Genomic DNA, 19,325 nt, shown 5'->3' with positions numbered 1-19,325 from the left:
TCATCTACACATGATTCGACGTCACATCAGCATTCGAGACCTGAAAGTATTACACTTGACAGCAATGTATATTTTCAAATATGACCTTACTCCTGTTGTCGGTATAAGTGAAAGCCAATGCACCTTGATGAATAGTACCGACTGTATATATTATTATAATTCCTTTCAAAATAGTTTCTCGTCGTTCATGCTAGCTATAAAATCGCTCAAGCTTGAGCTCGTAGATATGTAAATACCGGTATGGTCGGTTATGTAACTAGCAATATTGACTTAGTCATGGTCAACAGTACAATACAATCAAGTCGCGAGGCCAGCAGATTAAACGTCCTCTTACCCTGTAGCATCATTATAAAGAGTTGTTATACCAAAGTCGCAGAAATTTCTTGGCGGTATAGCGAAGTCGAAAAAGGCATTATGAAGAATACGTTAATGTCCAGTCTATGCTGTTGTTTGTGGTTGTATTTGTATATTGCTGGAAGCTACTAAGTGAAAGAAAACACACCAGTCAACTGCCACCTGGTAAGGAATGACGCTACGTCGCGCGGTTTCAACAGGCTGCATATCCATAAATTTACCTACCGTGTCACGCAATTTCAGGTTCGAAAGGTTATCCATTCGTGGGCAATCTACTGTCTCTCAGCTTACATTCGGAAAGGGATATGAGCGAATGGAACAAGGCATATGGTCCGGTTTGCCGCTTGAAGTTTGCGACGATGGCATTCGTTATCTTGGGTAGCCAGAAAGCTGTTACGGAAGATTCGTCAAGAAAAGCGTTGTGCTCAGTGATCGTTTGCAAGATTCAATACCTGGACTCTCTGGTGACACAGGCATTATTTTTCTGAATTATGGAAACCTTCTCAAAGAGCAGCGACGATTCGGTTTATCGACTTTGAAGCTCTTCGGAATGGGCAAGAAAAGTCTCGAACCGAAAATTCTAGAGTTGTGCACAGACTTATGCGACGAACTACAAACGCATTGTGACGCGAAAGAGTTGGTCGACATCACCTTTCCAATTTACGAGAGAGCATCTGCTGTCATTTCGCAACTGGTGTTCAATAGGAACTTACCAAAAGAGAGTTCCTAGTTTCGACAATGGCTTTATCTCATTTCTACCGGGACCAAGTAGAGCGCAATCAATGCAATCACGGCATTTTATCCATGCTTGAAAGTATTCGAACACTAGCTCATATAGAACTAGCATGTGATCGTGGATGTATTATGATTAAGGCCATTCCGCCGTTCCGCTGGGGAGCGCAAGAGGCAAAAGAGCACGAACAGACGGGATACAGGTCGATTGACAAGCAGATTGAAGAACACAAGATGTCGCGCGACGCCAAGGAGCCGCGGGATCTCATCGACTGCTTTTTGCAGGAAATGGAGGTCAGGAGCGAGCAGTCGGAAATATTTTCAGAGCAGATAGGTACACCCATTGCGCATCCACAGTTAATACTAATTAAATTGTAATAGAATTTGCTGGAACCACTGTTGGCGGCGGTCAAAGTAGTCATAATTGGTAGAAGAAGAAGTATGATGTCATACATTTCTACTCAAGGAGAATTAGAAGTATTCAAGGCATAGTTTTGTCAAAAAAATGAAAACCTATAAGTAATAGTAGTAATAGTAGTAGTACGTGTAGTAGTAGTAGTAGTAGTAGTAGCAATAGTAGTAGTATTAGCCTAAAATCATACCCATGTGATTAAGTGGTACGACTAGGCAACATATCTCCTTGAGTAATTCGTTATTGACCACCTCTAATAGTCAGTCGGACGTAGGCACTTTACCCCTCCCGCGAAAATACGACTACCTGGACATTATAACGTCATCAGTTTCACTGCCTTACAATGAATAAGTGATATCACCTCATTATAAAATTATTTGTCCCATACCAAGTTCCCTCCTCAGTACGACTATCATTGTTTACTTGTGAATCGAGAGGTATTAGGGTTCATTGAGACTTCGCTGTCGTGGTGACTGACAAGAATGATTGCCGACTTCACCCATACCAGTTGCGCGATAGAGATATTGACACGGGGACAGTATGTAGTCATGGAAGACATGCGATAGTTCCTCACTTGCCACCATCACAACCATAAAATAATATTGACACCACTTGGACAACTGGATATTTCTAATTTGAATTATCGTCAAAGTTCTTGTATTTCTAAAAATGCTACAGGAGGAAAATTTCATAGTGCGAAGCGAGCCAAGCTTGGTGTACAGACATTTCCCACTCTCATGCTTATGACAATGTACTGAGATAGATTTCATATGAACTGAAGATCTTAATTTTTGTTGTATTTCTTTCTAAATGGAATATATTTCAATTTTCATTTTGCAAATTCATCTATTCTAATTCTAATCTAATTTGGAAAAAATCTGCAGCTAGAATTCTAATTTAATTCTAATTTTGAAAAAACTGAAAGGTTTCTAGTTCTCCAACTCTGCCGTCGTAAGGTGATCACGATTTGCCCAATGTTATTTATGAATCAAAAATTTCGAACCGTTGAACACTGCACAGTTACCGACAAGATAGCATAATGGTGAAGCGTCCGGCTTCTTGATCGGTAGGTCGTGGGTTCGATCCCAGACCTGGTCCAGACCAAAGACCCGGTAAGTAACACTGGTATTGATGACTTCCCCGCTTGGCGCTCATGCATTACTGTGATAGCAGGGATGGTGGTGCATGGCGAGGAAGCAATGGGCCCAGCCTCTTCTCTTTACGTCAGCGTATTGACCGTATGGATTTGTATATCGGTGTCGCAATCATGTGTAATAGTATCAATATAAGTCGAATTGTACTAACAGCAACTTTTAATACTCCATCGTAATAGCTTCAACCAAAATAATTAAATCAAAGCTTGTCGATGCACCGCACTGCCCACGCACATTAAAACACACACCCTTAAGAGATTGATGTAATTTGTCTCATCTTATTTTTATCTCAATTGCGACGACCAACTAAATGGTCTGGTAAGAGACTTGTTTCTGGCCGGGTCGGAGACTTCTTTCACTACTTTATGTTGGGAGATTCTGTTCTTATGCAAACACCCCGAATACCAATCGAAATTGCACGGGCAAATAGACGAGGTACTGCATCAGAAGACTCCAAAGTTCAGCGACAATTTAAATTTTGCGAGAGCCTGTGTTCAGGTAGGTATATTCGAGTTGAGGCGAATGAAGTGTAAGTATGCATCTTGTTTGCAATCGTTTCAGGAGACCCTTCGTATGCGACCCGTTGCTCCAATCGGAATACCGCATGTGGCGAGCAAATACGTCAGTAGTGGTATTGCCCGGTGGTGATTCGCAAAATATAATAAACAATTAAAGACTTCCGGAATCGAAAATGCCGCATTTTGGAGTCACAAACACTGCATTTTGACCTGCGTGATACGCTAAAAGCGGCCGATATCGTTTCGCAAAATATAATAAATGAGTAGAAACAGGAAATTCACTAAAGCGCGCTTCGTGCAAGCTGATTTTGAAAAATAGATGTTCGCAGCTGCATTTTGACATGTGTGACACACCAAAAGCGTCCGTTTCGCAAACAGGAAATTCAGAAACGCGGCCTGTTGTGCAAGAGGATTTGATTTCGAGCGCGCGCGACCTATATTTCGTGTGACAAATGACTCTGGCATCCTGCGCGCTCACATCCGGAATTGTTTCCCGTGCAGCTGGATGTTTTGTGCTGCAGTAAACTGAACTATCGTAATATCGAGTATTACGAATATACCAGAAACAATCGCTCAGCACCAAACTGACTCACTGTGTTAAGTATATCACAAACCACAGATGTATACATTTAATGTGTTTTTTAGTCACCCGCAATCAAACTCTTTACAAATGCACGAACAATTTTATCATTCTCATATTTTTTATCGCCAAAATAATTTAGATACTGTTCAGTTGAAAAACCTTGAGATCTTTTAATCAAATATGAAATACAATGATCTACGCACATCTCAGCACAAATCACAGATGTATACATTTAATGTGTTTATTAGTCATCCGCAATCAAACTCTTTACAAATGCACGAGCAATTTTATCATTCTCATATTTTTTATCGCCAAAATAATTTAGATACTGTTCAGTTGAAAAACCTTGAGATCTTTTAATCAAATATGAAATACAATGATCAGCGCACATATCAGATTTTTTACTTTGAAGCTGTTGCCTGGTAACGCTGAAGTCCTCTAAACCCTACAGCAAAATGGTGTGAAATAGTTTGCTAAATCTAGGAATTACTCGCATGGTAATATTTGGGTAATTTATTGGCGTAGACGGTGATTCGAAAACCAATTAAACCGCGCTCTTAACTCAACACTTCAAAAATTGTAAAATAGATTGCAAATCCCGCCATGCAAATCCCGCCATCGCTGACAAGATAATGTCTCGGAAATAACCATCTTTAGTGACTTGGTGTTACAGACATACCGATCGCTCACGCGGTGAAATTTTAGTAATCAGTTTGTCACAGAACTGGATTTCATTAGTAAGATTTAATAAGTAACGAATAACAGAACCGCCAGTGTGGGTTACTTGAATAGCAACAAATTGTCACTTATTTCCGTCCTAACTCTCATCCTTTGCGAGGTTACCGCATACTCAAATAGGTGTGAAATAATTGTAAAATCATACGATCACTCACAAGGGTAACGAATAACAGAACCACAACGGTGGCAACTTGAATACCAACAAATTGTCAATTGTCGGTATAACTCTAATCTTTTTAGGAGTTTAATCTTTTTGAAACTGAATATTACTTGACTTGACAAACTTTCAGCTCCGTTTTCGATTTCCACACAGTCGCTATAAGTTTTCACGCTTTTAGAATGGCATTGACATTAGTTGCGTCATAAGAATCATGATAATATTCAATAAATGTGTTCATTTACCAACTCGAAATCTCACTCGCGCTACAAGTGAAGCTGAATTGTATCCGAATATGTTAATTTATCGCCTTGACATCAGGATAATATTATTCAAAGTCTGTAAACATGGTAATGTCTTATATCAATAATACTAAGAATGTTGATGGCGTGTTTGTCGGATTATTCACACAATGATTTGAAACAGAACGTTGAAACTTACAACTTTATCATTGGTCTATAATTATTTTTTTGTTGCAACTGAGTTTATGGAAATGAAAGCGCTAGTACATCCCGACGTTTCAATATCTGACGACACTCAAAGGACTTATTCACAAACAACATTCACAAGTCATAAATCGATTTTGGCTTACTTGATTATATCACTACAACTTGCAAACTTGAATAATTCATCCCGACTGTACTCATATGACCGATGTTTTTATTCAACTGTAAAGCTCGTTACTATTCTGTAAGACAAAGTATTTACTAATCGGTGCATATACGACTTGACATAAACATATTATATTTTGAGTATACGAGATTTGAATACTCGTCCGATCAGGGACTGAGAATTAAATTACTACAAGTGAATCCGAATATTATGCCGTAAAAAATATTTGAATGTCACCAACTCTTTACGACATAGTTATTACCACATTAACTAATTTATCGGGCAAACTCGTCATGATCATTCTTGAAATCAACGCAAACCTGGTTACTGGCGTGAGTCAACCACAAAACAGTGTCAATTCTTAAATTCTGCTTGTAGCTGTTGGATTATTCGTATTCATCGATAGAGAATACTATTGAACTCGTAAGTATGCTATTTCAACGAACTTTCGTTTTATTCCAACCGCGAAAAATAGCGTCTAATCGTAAGACTTGAATCAAATCACACATTTGTGTGATGATAACGCACATACAACAAAAACATTATCGTGGTTCTGTAAACTGGTCATACTAATCAACGCATTTGTCAATATTAAAATACAAGTCGTCAGACCTTTTGTTTAAAGTGTCATTTCAAATTGCAGAAATAGATTCGCTGTTGTCTATGTCATTTATACAAATTACATTTCTGCGACACCGAAGCAAAGTATTTTTTATTTGAATTAAACAAATCATTTATATTCGACTTGTGGTCTTAAATCACATTCGACAATTCATCACGAATGTGTTGTAACGAAGTTACGAAAAAGTTGCACAACAAAATTTTTGAAAACATTGTTATTACCATCTCTATTTGTGAATCTACCTAACACAATCGCGAATCGATGTTTCCAAGTACACCGTAGCAAACTCGCTAGAGTTATCAATGTAAAATTACGTATTTGTTCGAATTTCGTAATGAAATATTGATTGGAAATTAATCCATTACTCACCTCTGTATGTATTACAGAATGCTATAATATGCTTGCTAAGATTTTACAAATCGGTCCGTTGTAATCGCCAGGGTCAAATGAAAAGCGACAATATGGTTAATGTTGAATTTACAGACCAACACAAAACATATTTTATTAATTTTCGTTGGCAAGTCGTTATTGATACATTTAACAATCGGTTCAATATTTTATTATTAGAGTGTGTGGCGAGAATTGAAACAGGTACGCGCATACCGGGTTTCAAGATATCACACTATGTGACATGACATACCGCCGCTCGATTATTGCTTAATCCAGTGGTTCCCAACGTGGGCGATATCGCCCCCCAGGGGGCGATTTGGCGATCTAGGGGGGCGAAAATGACGAAGGGGGCGACAGGGGGGCGAAAATGGACAAAGGGGGCGACGGGGGGCGAAAATAGCGAAGGGGGCGATAGGGGGGCGATGACGCGTAAAAACGGCTGACCTTTTTTTTTTTTTTTTTTTTTTTTTTTTAGTCATCCACCTAGCAATGCGGAGCGAAAAAACGTTATTTTCAGCTCTGAGCGGAGAAAGATGACCTTTTTTTTTTTTTTTCAGTCAACCCGCCGGTGATTACAGTCTGTATGCCCAATTATCGGTGCACAAAATTTGGGGGGCGATGATCGGTGTTGACCTTGAAAAGGGGGCGATGGGTCGAAAAAGGTTGGGAACCACTGGCTTAATCCGTTCGCACCATTTCAGAAACACTTTGATCATCACAAAATCAATTTCGAAAATGTTTGTTACCGTTATCTTAGTTGGATAGACTTGAGTTATTTGTAGAACACGCACTAAAAAAAGAAATCAGAAACACAACCTACGTCGAAATATGGTAAATGTGTTTGTTCATTAGTACTATTGATATAACTTTCTCCATTTCCATTCGGTAAAGTAATTTTCACCACAGCACTTAATCACTAAAAGATCTTACTTGGATGTGGTTGAATTCTAGACAACATTAGTCCTGACTTAGCAGTACAAGACCCCGAGAGTATCACTGAGCTGTCAACATAGCGCATATATTTGAATACATCACTTAGTAGTTTAAAGCTAAAGCATCGATAGTAACAACCGACGTGATTATTATCATTATTTATTTCGTAATCATTTCAACGAAATTACACACACTGTATAATACATTGGTTGTTTTTGCGTGACATGAGAATACTCGGATCACAACGAACTCAAGGTGTGTTTTATTCACTCGTCGCATTATGGACATTTCCCAACATCGGTCCCATCGTATGGATAGTTTTTCTAGATACAAATTATATTAGTGTCGCAGAAAACAATTTGGTGTAACAGAAAATAATTTTCACACGCTTGAAATATGAAACGAATGCGTGAGTCTTCATTCAATATTTTCTTTGCGACACATATTTTGAAAATTGCCCCAATCGAATGTTGATCGAGGTTTATCACATCAAGCTTTCGTCGGTGAATTAAGATTTCATCAAACCTACGAATCTGTAACTGTGTCGTTCAACTAACCGAGTTGTAATCACAATTCACTACCGTTTTCGTTTAGTGATTGATGAACATACCATACGACAGACAGTCAATTCCGAAGTATTGCATTGTTCCTAATTTCTATCGTCAATAGAAGTACATTTTTTCGAATTTGTAACAATCACATTTTTTACGATACGAAGAATTTTGAAAAACTTATGTTTAGAAGAATGGTTCATTCAACTGTTGCGGATACGAATTGTCACACTCAACTGATTTTATACCAAGTAGTTATTTAGGTCACAACATCCAAGGTACAGAAAAATGTATGAGTATACTCTATAACAAAATACGGTAAAACAGTCACTTGGTTGGTTATAGGGCTATACTCTGTGAACCTTTTCTTCGTTCGCGATTGACAACTATCTCATTCCCATAAATAATATGTTCACTGTATTGGTAAATCAAATAAACACTCTACGTAAGACACGCAAATCCTGCCCTGACAATAATATTTCATACTAACGACAAGTATATATCTTGCGCGACCCGATGAGTTGAAAACACCATATACCAAGACCCCATGATTTTACAAAATTTAGTTATCGTAATGTAAAAAATTTCCATGAAGAATATTTTAAAGCATGATTTTAGTGTGGCTAGATTAATACCGACAACCATGATATGCTCCCTCATGAAAATGTGGTGTTTCAGGTTCACCGCGACGTGTAACATTCGTGAAAATATAGTCCTGAAATTCCCATTTCGCACTCACATCGGCATTGAAACATTTTTTTCACAAAACAAAAATTTTCTACCACGTTATCGCGGCGTTTTTCGTGACACAAAGCCATAGTCACTGGTTGACAGATCTGTCAATGTAATCGCAATCATCTTGTTTCCCCTAGATAACAGTAGATATGTATTCGACCCATACCTCACAAATCTAACACGCAGAACAAACCACTTTACTAAAGAAAAGTGGATGGTTATCAAATGATTGTACTCGCATCAATACAACCAGAAGACAGTTCATTTTGAAAAATAAATATTCGGTGTCCTTTACACACTCGCGCTAAATCTTATAGTGAGTATGTTGTATCAATCGAACTGCTGAATAACGTGAAAGTGTTTCTTGAGCGTCAAAGTCTCTTAAAACATACATTGAAGCGTCACAGTCACAACCTAATTGAAACCACGAGTCTATTTTCTGTGTTTTAATACAAGCTATCACGATATTGACCATTAGATTTTCTTCATCAACCTCGAAGCATATGTGCAATCTATCATTTTCATCGAACACACCAGTTGCAACCAATATTCTGATTTTGTTGTACAGATAGTTAACAATTATTTTATTATTGATATTATTATAAAATAAATATAAAATTAAACCGAATTGACATAATGCATAAAGAGTTGAAATGCTTCAATTCGATTTGCATGTGATATTCGGTGGAGTTCCAAAAAACGAGTCATGCAACGACATTTCCGAAAAAAGTGCATCTCTTTTGCGTTGCTCGAGCCGAACATGTAATATACAGATTCGCATTTGGATAACGATCTTGTTTCATCATATGTGTGATATGTTCAGTGTTCGCGCCCTCGCGATGATGCAAATCAGTACTGTGTATGAGACGTGCAAATCTTTCTCACTCCTGATAGTGCACTAACGGTAACCATAGTCGGTGTGAAGCGACAGCGTTGAACAAGTCCCATGATTGTGCTAACCTTCTGTAGAGTCACATATTGCATTTCCATAAGTATATTTCAAAATACGATTTTCGTTTGGCGATCATATTCTTGTAACCATACACAACCAACAATTTGGTATTTTGGCATTGATTGCTGTCAGTTTCATATTAATTATCCAACGAACAGTCGCAAAAAACATACACCAAATCGATTTCAGTATATTTGTGTAACCGCATGAACTATTTACTTGTTCTAGGGTGCATCGCATCATAATTATCGGTTACCAGCATGCAATACCAATGTAATGTTGTACACCGACATGAATGTTTTGGAAATGTGGTGAATAATACAGGTTTCGATACGTGGATTATGTTCTTGTTCGGATTCGTGCTTTGATTTTATTTTCCAGTGTCAATATGCCTGAAGTAACAATTTTGTTACCTGGCAGATACTTGGGTAACGGTAATGATCTTCGTTCGAGAATGAATTCATGCTCACCATCGTGCTAGCAACTCGGGTTGTATGCTTGTGAGTTTTCTTGGTAGCAATATACAGATGATAGGTACACGGATATGATGTGTTATTCGTTATTGTTCAATGCATATCGCTCATAATCATTCAAAATCGGATAACCAATATGAGAAAGTTTGTAAATATATTCACTCTGAATGGATAAACCAGAACTAATGATCAATATTCAAAATAAACATGTTCATTCATAACCCGTGTTTGCTTCCATGAAAAATACCAATGCATATACCTTCACACATATTAATTTCTTCACGTTTTTTAGTCACACCAAGTATTTGTATAAATGAGGCGTATGACATTACATGCAATGTGTCGTTGTACAAATATTGGAAAATAATGCAGGTTTTGATCCATAGGTTACATTATCATAGCCGTTAATTTTGATACCAGTGATTTGGCACACCTTATTATATTACAAAATAATTTTGACGATCTCCAACTTGCAACGAGTGATCAATAAAATCGACTTTGTTCAACAGAAGAGTTTGGAGATCCAACGCGCAAACACTCGTGTTTTCGTCTTACTACATGGTTATTCGATCAACTATACCGTTGATGCTATCGATACAATGAACAGCACAAAAGCGATATATTTAAAGCTGAATATGGGAACCACGAACGACAATGTAGCCCGATTTTCGTTGAAAATTCACAACACCGATGAATCGATACATCTCTCTACCGTTTACTTTGACGATAGAATTGCCATCCCAATGCACAGCTCGAATGGTAGGCTCATCGGGCGTGAAATCCAAATCAAATAACACCAAGGTGTGCTTTCTCGATTTCAGGATCTGCACAGAGGCACATGCCTGTGTTTCAGCACTATCGTATGAGGCAAGAGAAATCTATGAACGCAAAAACGTATTGCCATGATCCCTGTAGATATAATCAACTGAAATCAACGTCGCTCAATAGATATGTGGTGATGTTCTGTTTCGGAATGTGGCCTGGTGAGCTAGACCAAGACTTTTGACAACACATAATTATGTGTGAAATTACGAGACAGCGCTCTCTGACGGGGGTTAACACGATTTCAGTCAGAAGACCGTGTATTGGGTTCTAAAGAGAGTTAAAATATATCATGTTTACCATTGTTATTTCGAATCATGACGGCAAATAGATATATTTTTTTAATTAACCGCCACTTTATCATTATACCTAATATCAACACATTCACTCAGCAACATTTATTAACAAGGTAATTTAGAAATAAAATCAAAATACGCTGGGGAACTTTTTACCTCGTCCCGTCAACGTATTTTCTATTTCTCATTTGGCCCGCGGAGGAAAAAAATTGCCCACCCCTGCGATAGATAGTTTGTGGAGTGAAGTGATTGGTTACAAGTAGTACAAGTGTGTTGGGGAAAGAAAATTTATTTTTTTCTGTGTGTGACAGTTTGGGGTAAAATGAAAATAGATTAGTGGTTTTAATTGAATTGCGCTGTTTTAATGTACGCTTCGACATGGAGACTTGACGCTGAACAACAATTCTATTCACAAAACATGGCCATTGCAAAATTTGCCACTGGTGTACAAAGAGTTAGGAACATTTTTTAATACAGTTCCATGTACTGGTTGTTTTGTTGTGAGGTCAATCATGTGATGACTCGGTACTATTCGTTAGCAAAGTGGATTGATTTGTATGAAAGGTGTAAGGACCGTGACTACAAAACATATGTGGGCTGTTGTTGGAGTAGCTGATTTATTGCTATGGCATTGACGGAATCCTCGGGAAGTGACTATGCTTTTCTTTCACGAAAGTTTATGTGGCTCCGTTGTAATAAATTTGTGTTAACTAAACTCGGATGGATACCGCAATTGTGCTGGACTTACACATGGTATTCACATACTGTACGCATACAAACTTTTGTGTAAACAACTCTGATGTTTCTGTAAGCACTAGTTCTGTGTTGAACTGTTTGATTATTAAGATACCTGAACATCCATTCAGACAATAAAGTTCTTGTGATATCGAAACAATTTGAAAGCGTCACCAATCATTGCGCATGTTCATAGCATGAGCGAATATTTTCGTGTGTCATGAATATCTTTCATATACATTTAGTGTGAAATGAGTTGCGTGGAATAATAATTAGTATCCAACAAAAGTGAAACTTGTTGTGTTCGATTGCATACTTTTTATCATTGTGGTTTTGAAAGACGGGTGAGTTTACGTCTAAATGAAGTAAGCGTAGTACCTCAAGTAATAAAGTTTACTAGATTGAGAATCGACTTGTTTGAAAATACCGATCAATAGAGTAGCAGTATCAATATGAGTGGTATATTATTTTTTCGCGATATGCAACCAGCCTTCTAAGCAAAACTTTTCAAAAATTTATCATGTCGTACAAAAGTCGGTTGTGACGAATTCGAAACAATAGTACTTCGATTATCACGACGAAGGAAATTAAGAACAACGTAGTATTTCGAAGTGGTATGTTCACCAATCAATAAATGACAAAAAATATCGCACTGTGCATACAACTCGGTTAGGTAAATGATACAGTTACAAATCGGATGTATTCTTGATGTACAGATGACAGCCTGATGATGTAAAGCTCAACCACTCCAGTGTGTTCATTGCAAGGTATTTGACACAAACAAAATATTGAATGAAGACCTACACCTCGTTTTCATTACCAAGCGAGTGAGAATTGTTTTCTACTGGGTGGATATGATTTGCATTTAGAAAAACGGCCTACACCGATTAAGCAACGCTGTTTAACATCATAATCCGCCAAGTGAGTAAAATGTCACTAGGGCTCGGTTTAGTGAGTTAATTGCTAGGGATTCAATTACATACAAGTAAGGTATTTTAGTGACTGAGTATTGTGATGGCATTTACTTTAGCGAACGACAACGGAAAAATTTCCGATTTCTTTGTCGGTGTATGTGTTACACAAATAATTCTAGTACACCTAACTATAGGACACATTTGGTAAACATCGTACAAAGTGCTTCTTTGTGATGGTAACGACTTTCAGCGGCTTGGCTTCATGTCGGGAATTATTATTTGCGGGTTCAAGAACAATTTCAATCAATACTACAAATGAACAACAATGCAAAACACGTTTAGCCAATTACAGTGTAGCAAGTACTTCCTTGATATTACGAGTGTTGTGCACTAGACATTTCTAGTTGAATTGAATGCATCTAGCAAACATATTCCAATTTACTTTTGTAATGATCAAAGTCTTAGAGTGCAACCTCGTGATATTTTACATTTAGCACGTTCTATAGAAAGTGTGAACGGAGTTGAGTATTAATCGTGTACTTGGGATAGTGCTTTGATATCAAAGAGATATTTTCACACTGTGTATTGTTTTCAATTTTCTGTTTCGAATTCCGACAGTAACCACATTGATGTTAAATCATCACTCTCGGTCATTGTAAGTGAATCCTAAACATCGCAACAGTCGGTATGGAAATCGAACGCATGCATACTTTTAGATAGGCGACACTAACAAGTTTATTACATCCGTGAAATACTCAGAAACGTCGATTCGTGATTGTGTGAGCTTGATTCATCCTCTATACCCGTGGACACAAAGATATCTTAACTTTGGTTACAACTCATTTGAAACGAATTGTCGCGTGCAATCTAAAAATGCCCAAGTCGAAGACGAATGATTTGATTTTAATCATCTAAAAAGTTCTTTTGTTTAATACAATTTGTATGACTATAACGAACCCGATTTTAAAAGTGAAATGTTACTTTAAACAAAAAGTTTGACGACTTGGAGTCTGATATTGATAGACGTGTAGAGTAATATGACTAGTTTATAAAATCTCGGTAATATTTTTGTCATGTCTCTGTTATCATCAAACAAATATGTGATTTGTTTCAAGTCTTACGATTCGATATTAACTCTCGCAGTCGGTATAAAAAACGAAAGTTCATTGAAATAGAATACTCACGAGTTCAACAATATTCTCTATCGATGCATTAAAATTATCCGTTAGCTACAAGTGGATTTAAAACTTGATGCTGTTTTGTGGTTATCTCAAGTCAGTGGGCGCGTTTGTGTTGATTTCAGGAATGATCATGACGAGTTGGGCGGGTAAATTAGTTAATGTGGTAGTAACTATGACCGTAAAGAGTTGCTGACATTCCAATATCTTTTACGCTGTAATATACGGATTCACTTGTGGTAATTTAATTATCAGTCCCTGCTCGGACGAGTATTCAAATCTCGTATACTCAAAATTTAATATGTTTATGTCCAGTCGTATATGCACCGATTAGTAAATTTAGTTAACTTTGTCTTACGGAATAGTAACGAGCTTTACAGCTGAATAAAAAGATCGGTCATATGAGTACAGTCAGGATGAATTATTCAAGTTTGCAAGTTGTAGTGATATAGCGGTGATGTGGTACCGATGGATCAAAAATTGCAAAATGATCTCTGACCCTCAAATCTTCAGCCGAGAATAGCAGATCTTTTTCCATCTCAACACTTCGATACAAGCTTTACCTATCGCGGACACTTACATGAATATCCGCCTTTTCAAAAAATATTTACAAACGTTTAAAATTTGTTGCTCGAACGTGTCATCGGTCCCCACCCGGTGGGTCCGAAGGCACACGGCCATGGGACCTATGAGACATCTGCTCAAAAACTCAAATTTGTTAACTTGTTTTGCTGTGTACTATAAGCTAAGCTACAGCAAGCCAATGAAGAATGTTTCGTCCCGACCTTCAAGAATAAAATAGAATATATCAACTCAATTGTTGGCATAAATTCATGTTTTGATGTACGCCTAAACTTACATACATATTACGCGCAAATCGACATTTTAACTTTCAAATACCTCATAATAGCGATAAAACACCACAGGTAACTATGATTTACAGCCTACATATACGTAGGCGAGTTTCTGTTGTTAAGTGATTAGTTGGTCCATCTATTTTGTTTGATTTCGCTATGGTACCATAGGTCCCCCACCCCATAAATATTGTAATTGACTTGAAAATAGTCCACTCGAGGATGGTATTGATTCGGAAAATATGTGCCATTATATACCCTGATACAAGCCCTAAACTTCACATCAAAAATTATTGCGGGTTTGTTTGTCTGAAAGGTGATATAGAAAAGTGCAAATGTCGATCCAAATTTACGTTACACCCTCTAAAATGTAAATCATTCGTCACAGACCCCATAACTCACGCAGGTCGAATTTTTTTGCATGTGAGGAAAGATTCTGTAGCTTGTAATTGTAGACAAATTCACGGAATGTAATCATGGAATTATCATGGAGAATATTTCAAGTATTTTCGGTCCCAGTGATTCATCGGTACCACATCTCCCCCTAATCAAGTAAGTCAAAATCGGGTTTATGACATGTAAATGTTGTTTGTGAATAAGTCCTTTGAGTGTGGTAAGATATTGAAACGTCGGGATGTACTAGCGCTTCATTTGCATAAACTCAGTTGCAACAAAAATAATTATAGACCAATGATAAAGTTGTAAGTTTCAACGTTCTGTTTCAAATCATTGTGTGAATAATCCGACAAACACACCATCAACATTCTTAATATTATTGATATAAGACAATACCATGTTTACAGACTTTGAATAATATTATCCTGATGTCAAGGCGGTAAATTAACATATTCGGATACAATTCAGCTTCACTTGTAGCGCGAGTGAGATTTCGAGTTGGGAAATTAACACATTGATTGAATATTATCATGATTCTTATGACGCAACTTGTTATCATCAAGCGAATACGTGATTTCTTTCAAGTCTTACGATTAGGCTTGAGTTATTTAATAATCATATAATACCAGTCCTCAAAAACAGTGGTAGGATTGTGAGAAATAGATAAATTTCCAATCAAGCACTTTTAATACTGGATCTCCAGGAGATATTGATATTTTTTACTCGGGTAAGCGTCATGTATCCAAAGGAAAATGTATTGTTACTCGGGTAAGTGTCGTTGGTTCAGTGATTCCAGTGTCGTTGGTATTGTTAAACGTTGTCACCGGTAGCCGTTGGTATACTATTATCAGTGTGAAAAGGATTTGCACGTCTTGTGCAGAGTATCGCGACAGTGAACATATTTTTGGTGCGACGAAACAAGATCGTTGTTTAAATGTGACCGCATGTATCTCGACTACCGAGTAGCTGTACAACAGAGAAGAGTCTACAGTTAGTTCGTGCTGTATGTCCCGATAAAAACCACAACGAAGACCACTTATGAATCGATTCGAAACATTTCAACCCTTCTTGCATTTAGTCAATTCGAATCAATTGTAATACAGATCCCCCAAGTATGACACACACACATACACACTAATATCGTAAACACTCAACTCGGTGACATTGATATAGTGTTACTAAAAATAATTATATAAAATATTTTCAAAACAAAATCGGAATTCACGTAGTAGCAAGTAAATAAGTTGTTTGAGTGTCGTGTTCGATGAGAACGATTGATGACAAGTATACTTTGGTGTTTGAGTGAAAATGAATTATTTAGCGTAGTGACAGTTTGTGACCGACGAATGAAAATTGATCATGATATTACAATATACGCTTTAATCAACATAGCGACTTGACACTGAAAAACACTTTCACGTTATTCGATACCTCGATTCTCGAAACTTGTTACTTGTACAATTTACCGTTGGGGTGCAAACTATAACGACCATTTTGTATGGCAGTATGTTTCAGCTGTTTTGTTGTTAGGACAATCATGTGATGACTCAGCACTTTTCGTTAGCAAAGTAGATTGATTTGTGTGTAAGATGTAAGGACCGTGACTAGAAAACATATGTACTCTACTCTGTTGTTGGAGTAGCTGGTTTATTGCTATGACATTGCCAGAACCCTCGAGTAGTGACTATGCTTATCTTCTACGAAAGTTTACGTGACCCGGTGTAATAAATGTGTGTTGACTAGACTAGGATAGATACCGCGGCTGTGCAGGACTTACGCATGGTATTCACATATTGTACATATACAAAATTTTGTGTAAACAACTCTGATATTTCTGTAAGTACTAGTACTGTATCAAACTATGTGAATAATAAGCTACGTTGGCTCATTCATGTCAAAAACACTTGCGACGTCAAAACAGTTTGTAGAGTCTAACTAAGCATTCTTTACTTTGAAAGCGTAGAAAATCATTCTTCAGTTTCGTAGTACCAAAAATATCGAGTAAGGTCGAGTACTTTGTGTGATGTAAATATCTTTCATACTTTTATATGAGCCGCGGGGATTATCAGTCGTATCATACAAGTAACTATAGTTGACACAAACAAAATGTGCGTGTATTGTTTTCAAAAGTCAAGAAAGTGAAAATAGTTTTCTGTTACGCTAAAACGTTTGCTACACTAACATATTTCGTATTCGGCAAAACGATGCACGCCGTTGAAACGATGTTGGTCAAAATCCATAATGCGACGAGTGAGTAAAATACACCTTAAGTTCGTTGTGATCTGATTTATTCTCGTGTCACGCAAAAAGCAACAATGTACAGTGTGTGTAATTTTGTTGAAATGATTATGAAATAAATAGTAATGACCCGTGTCGGTTGTTACCGTCGATGCATTAGCTTTAACCAAGTAAGTGATATTTACAAATATGTGTGTCGTTTTGACAACTCAAAGATTTTAGGTCTTGTGTCCAGAAAAACGACCCTATAGTTGTGCCCGCGTAGAAAATGACTAGGAGTTCAATCTCAACTAGGAATCGTGTTAGTGGTTGCGTGTTTTTCTTTGATGGTGTGCGTTCTACAAATAATTCCAGTTTACCAAACTAGGATGCATTGAGCAAACATCCTGCAATATGCTTTTGATGACTTCCTCTGGTTTGGTTTTATGATTACAATTTTAGAAGATTCAAATGATAATTTATGATCACTACTATAAACATTGAACATCAATGCAACCACATTTTGTAGTATTCGGTGAAGCATATGTTTCGATTTTATTAATGTTAAGAGTTTTCTGTATTACTCAAGCCTAGTTGAATAGGAGGTGTCTAGCAAACATATTCCAGTTTGTTTTTGTAATGATCAAAGTGTGTGAGAAATGGTGCGAACGGATTAAGCATTAAGCAAGCGGCGGTATGTCAATTCACACATCTTGACACCGGGGTAATGCGGGTATGTGTTTCAGTTCTTCGTCGCAGATTCCGACAATGAAGTATTGCGCCGGTTGTTAATCAGCAAACGAAATTGTTGTTTCATCTTTAGTCTTGGTTACCGGAAACAATTACATTTGTAAAATATTTTCTGCTATTCGCGATACGCAGAGTGATTTGTATCAAGGTGGAATAATTTTCCAATCAAGAACATTTCAGACACGCATAGTTTTACAACTCAATATGTTAATAACAATGGTACTGAAAAGTTTGTTGCTGTCATAATAACCTTTACCACAACATCGGGTCTAATTACCGTGAATAATTTAATAATCAAGTCTTGATCAACTATTACATATGTCAAATCACTGTGTCAATCCTTATGTTTACATCATGATAATTTTCAATATAACGCCTGCGTTTGATCGTAAGAAATGAATTCTTAACTACGTTGGTCAGACTTTCAAATGTCGTATATTCTCAACATATGCCAATCTCAAGTTGCGTGCACCGAGTAGTAATTACTTTATGTTACAGAGTATACCGAGTAGTAATTACTTTCACAGTTGAACAAAAAAGACGAGTTGGCGGTATATGACTACAACCAAACTTGCTATGGATTTTAGATTGTAGCGATTGTATGTACTTGCGTAATCTTTTCTACTTTCCATACGGATACTGTTGAGTTGATTGGATGAGTTACAAACGGATTTACGTGACAAGGTTTTTCCTTGTTGACTCTTTGGAGTATGGTAAGATGTTAAAATGTCGAGACGTAATACTATTTCCGTTAACTCAATTGCATCAAAAAAATAACCAGACAGCTTGTTCAAGGTTTCGACAAATAGATTGAAATATTCCGATTTAACTCATCGCGTCGCAACTAGATCGTGGTATGCACAAGTGGTTGTCAAGTTAGAAATATTTACAACAGGTGGTATTTCATTGACTGACTCGATTGTGTGTAGTAACACATTAAAATATCGCGATAGTAATTACTGAAACTCTATTTGACAAACGGAAAACTCAGTCGTGAATAGAGTTGTAAGGTTTCTTACTTGTTCCAAATCTAATTCTAAATATGACTGGATTGAAAGTTGGTAGTCATGTTTGTCAATTTATTTCAATTCAGACTATGTCAAAGTCCAAATATTTCATTTTGGATTATCTGAATTTACCTTTAGTACATCTCGCGAGTGGATTCCGACACCGTACTATAACATTTTTTGATAATAAGGATTCAAGGATTTTCAATCAACAATGCCTGAATTTTTTTGGTAATGCTA

At 37.1% G+C, this 19,325-nt stretch overlaps 1 protein-coding gene and 1 pseudogene across 2 annotated transcripts in view; one reads left to right on the top strand and one right to left on the bottom strand.

The window, feature by feature from the left end:
* Positions 1 to 19,325, bottom strand: part of LOC145443718 (uncharacterized) — a 441,881-nt gene that overhangs the window by 286,084 nt on the left and 136,472 nt on the right. The gene's annotated exons all lie outside the window — the stretch shown is intronic.
* LOC145443416 (cytochrome P450 2U1-like) lies at positions 660 to 6,540 on the top strand (annotated as a pseudogene). The gene is made up of 4 exons (XR_013916427.1): positions 660 to 689; positions 737 to 1,460; positions 2,937 to 3,150; positions 3,214 to 6,540. The product of XR_013916427.1 is annotated as a cytochrome P450 2U1-like (transcript).

Source organism: Botryllus schlosseri, chromosome 7 (assembly GCF_051294905.1).
Source record: "Botryllus schlosseri isolate E-star chromosome 7, Bs_hap1, whole genome shotgun sequence".
Lineage (NCBI taxonomy): Eukaryota > Metazoa > Chordata > Ascidiacea > Stolidobranchia > Styelidae > Botryllus > Botryllus schlosseri.
This window is presented reverse-complemented; position numbering and strand designations above follow the sequence as displayed.